At 57.1% G+C, this 4,054-nt stretch overlaps 1 long non-coding RNA gene across 1 annotated transcript in view; it reads right to left on the bottom strand.

The window, feature by feature from the left end:
* LOC110388981 overlaps positions 1–3,637 on the bottom strand; it is an 11,194-nt gene extending 7,557 nt beyond the window's left edge. The window contains exon 1 of the long non-coding RNA XR_002433029.1: positions 3,310–3,637. This is a non-coding gene — a long non-coding RNA (uncharacterized LOC110388981). The remainder of the gene's footprint in view (positions 1–3,309) is intronic.

Genomic DNA, 4,054 nt, shown 5'->3' with positions numbered 1-4,054 from the left:
GAAAAGAAAAGAAAAGAAAAGAAAAGAAAAGAAAAGAAAAGAAAAGAAAAGAAAAGAAAAGAAAAGAAAAGAAAAGAAAAGAAAAGAAAAGAAAGGAAAAGAAAAGAAAAGAAAGGAAAAGAAAAGAAAAGAAAAGAAAGGAAAAGAAAAGAAAAGAAAAGAAAGGAAAAGAAAAGAAAAGAAAAGGGTAGGTTTGTCCCTGTTCTCTCACCACGGGAATGGGAAGGAAATTGTGAATGGAGGGGAGGAGGCCAAGGTGGCGTAGAGCCGGAGACATGCGGCCAAGCAGCAGCGGAGACAAAAGAAAACGTCTTTGCTTGTTTTCCTGTGCCGCGGGGAATCCACGTGGCATTTGCGGGAAGGAGGGGAGAGCGGGATGGGGAGAGAAATCCTGCGGGAAGGCTTCGTGCGGTGCGGGAGGCACAGCCCCACAGCCTGTGGGTGCCCCCACCCATCCCATCGGCCTGCGGCCCAGCTGGGAGCTATGGGGGTCAGCAGTGGGGCCGTGGGGATGCCATTCAACTTTGGGTCTTCCCAGCGTGGCAAAGACCCCGCTGCCACCACTGCCACCCCCAGACCCCCCTGCCCTCCGTCCCCGCTCCCCCTTTCCCACCTCTCCTCAATTTGTCTCTCAGCCATTAGCCCTCCCATATTTCCCCCCTGTGCTCGGCATTATCTGCCCCATGGTTATCTCCATCGCTGGCTCCTTTCCTCCCCTGTTTGTCAGCTTTCCCTCTTCTATCCCACTCCCTCATTTTCCATTTGTTTTCCCTCTCTCCACTTCATGGGAGGGCTCTGCAGGGCAGTGGCAGTGGGGACGAGCGCCCTGGGGTTGTGCCCCCATTCACAGAGACCTGAAACGCAGCCCAGGAGATGCCACCAGCACTTGGGCAACAGGGACACCAGCACCATCCCAGTGGCACGGGGTTGGGGCAGAGCTCAGGACCCGGTACCCAACAGCACCCTGAGCATCCTCCTGGGGCCGGCAGCGAGAAAACCCATTTCTCCCTTATTTCTCCCAATCTGAGCCCTGAGGAAATGTGCAGAATGGTCCCCCTGTGCCTGTCCCTGCACGCAGCAGCTGGCGCGGGTGGCTCGGGGCCGCTCAGGTGGCCGCATCCCGCTATGTAGGTCAGGGCCGGGGGGGCGCGGGGGCTCCAGCCCGGGGCCGCCCCTCCCGCGGGCAGCGGTGCCAGCTTGGATTAAACCCCTGGATGCTCCCAGTGAGCGGGAGGGCGGCGCGGTGCTGAGGCCACCGAGCTGCTCCCGGGGGCGAAGAGCTGAAAAGTCGCAGCGTCGCCTCAAATAGATGAGTTTTGCCCCATCTCTGTGTCCTGGCCTTTCTGATCTGCATAAACGAGGGAGTCCTAACGAGCAGCGGCGGTGGGCTCCAACCCAAGCAGCCTGGGCAGGGGGCTCACGTCGTGCACTACGTATAGACGCATACAGTGCACGTGTGCAAGATGGCATCCCATATCTATACATATAGCACATATATACATGTGCAATCTCATTTTTTTTCTTGCTTCATATGGGAAGCAGCTTGCCAACACAATTAAAAGTTTCACCAAAAATGACCCCGTTCCAAAGATCCCTATTTTTAAGAGCTGCCCATCTGAGTTTTCTCGTTCAGAAAGCGCCCAGAGGCATTTCGGAGCTCCCGCAGGTTTTCCCTATTTCTTTCCTTTTCCTTCCTGAGCATGAAAAAAAAGCAAAAGCAAAAAAAAAAAAAAAGAGAAATATTTTCCTTATGGAGATGGATATCTGTAGAAAAATATTCCTGGGATTTTTCTCCCTGCTCAGATCCCTGTGTGCAGTGTTCCCATCTCGGCACCGTCACCGTGCTCGCGGGAAGCTGAGAGCAGGGCTGCAAGCGAGGAACACGGGGACGGGAAAACCTTTAATTCTCAGTTTAAAAAAATAATAATAATTTCCTGGATGCAGACGTCGGGGGCACATTCCATTTTCTATTATTTTTCCTTTTAAGCACAAAATATTGGGTGGAAATCCCAACGCACAGCAGTTGGGTACCAGCAGCACCCCACGGCCCAGAGCCAACGCGCGGTGAAGAAAAACCACTTGAGAGCACCACGAGGATCCAAAGGGCTTAAAACACAGCCCAGGGTTGGGGGGATGGATTTGGGAACAATTTCCCACCGCACCCATCACCCACCGAAACCCCAAAGCGACGCGTCGCCCGCTTTTGGGCGGTCATCCCTATGCGACCACGAGGATTCCGGGGGAGGGATGAGCAGAGGTTGCTCTCAACCCATAGGGACGGACGGATGGACGGAGTCCCGAGGACGGACAGAACCCAGAGAACGGGGTGGTGAGGGCACGTCCCGGCGGCGGCGTTTCATTAGGATGCACGAGCGGTGCTGGGGGTGCACCAGCAGAGGGGGAAGGGTTAAGGGGCGGCGGGAGAGAGGGGCGAGAAGAAAGCCCGAAGAAAAGAAGGGACCTCGTAGCACCGGCGGGCTTGATGGCTTAATTACCATATTCAAATCTAATTAATTCCCCTTTGCATAAAAAGGCCACGGCGGGCGTGGGACCAGCCTTGCAGATGGCGTCTCATGCTCAGCACCATTTTGGGGCCGCCGGCCATCTTAGAGCGAGGCGGAGGGCGGTTCGCCCGCGGCGCTCAGCAGCTGCCGGGGGCATCGCCGGGCACGGGGCCGGCACCGAGGGGCCCCGGCCACCCCCTGCCCCATTGCTGACAGCAGGATGGGGAGAAGGGGCCCTGGAATAAAGAGATGGAGGAAAAAGGGATGGGAGGGGGGCAGAGCGGCGATGGCGTTGTGATGAGGCGGGCAGCGCGCTCGGGGTCCGCATGGCACGGTGCCGGCAGATGTGGGTTTTGCCGCCCCACGCACATCTCCCTGGGACCATTGCCCCAAATGCAGCTTTTAGAGAGGGAAAATGAAGGATATCACTGCTCGCCCCAACAACGTGCAGCTGGGGGTGAACAGAAGGGAGCACCCAAATCGCAGCAATGGAGATGAGGGAGAAGAAACCCCTCCGGGAGTGTGGCTGACCCGCAGCGCCTGTGCCATGCAGCCCTGGGGAAGGTGCGAGCTGTTTTCCTGCTGCCACGGACAGCTCTGCTGTCACGTGCGAAGCGCTGAGCTGCAGGGGCTGCGGGCTTTTCCCTTGACTAACTCACAGGGATGCTCAGTGGCTGAGCTCCTCCCCATCCCCATCCCCCTTGCATCCAACCCAAGTGCAAGGGGCATCCCCACCTCGCTGCCCTGCTCCCCCAGTCCGGGCTGCAGAGAGAAAGAAAAGAAAGAAGGAAAACCCCAAACTTACCGCATCCAGGAGGCTCTGGAGCATCCGTGGTGGGGTGTGGTTACTGTCCCATGACTGAGTCACACTGGGGTGCAGCTGCACCATCCCATCCCCCGGAGCCATGCCCAGATTTGTGGCTGCAAATGCACAGCACCAGGTCCTGGCAGGGTACATCTTCCCCTGGATTCTGAGGGTGCCGCTGTGGGGCTGTGTCCTCGCTGTCCCTGCTGCTCCCCTGTCCCCGTTGCCGGTGGTGGCTGCTGCTGGATGGGGCTGATGGGAGCGATCCGGGGATTTCTCCTCTGCAAACAGAACAACAAGATGAGCAATGCATGAGGTGCTGCCTGGCTGCCTGCATTGCTGCAGGAGCTGGAAGCACCGTTTTCCTTTGAGTTACTGCACAAGGAAAGTAACAGTGAGGTCGGACAGAGGGGACAGATCACTGCCTGCCCTATGCTGATGGCTTGGTGTCCCCAGGACCCTGCTGCCCTGAGCCAGGGCCATCACTGAGTGCAGGGACATGGGGGTACCACGGCCACCTCCAGCATGCAGCCAGCACAGAGCCATCCTGCGCAGCTGTGAGCCATCTTGGAGGTCCCTTCCAACCCAAACTGTTCTATGATTCTATCATTCTTTGACCACCAAAATGTTCCTCCTGGGATATGGTGGCAGACCAGAGTTGGGATGCGGCCCACTGCTTGGGGACCACTTTCCATTTAGCCTCTGCACTGGGGGCTGGTGGGAGCATGGATTGGCTCCATCAACC

The sequence above is a fragment of the Numida meleagris genome, chromosome 27 (genome assembly GCF_002078875.1).
Source record: "Numida meleagris isolate 19003 breed g44 Domestic line chromosome 27, NumMel1.0, whole genome shotgun sequence".
NCBI lineage: Eukaryota > Metazoa > Chordata > Aves > Galliformes > Numididae > Numida > Numida meleagris.
Note: the sequence above shows the minus strand (reverse complement) of the source record. Positions and strands in the feature narration are given on the sequence as shown.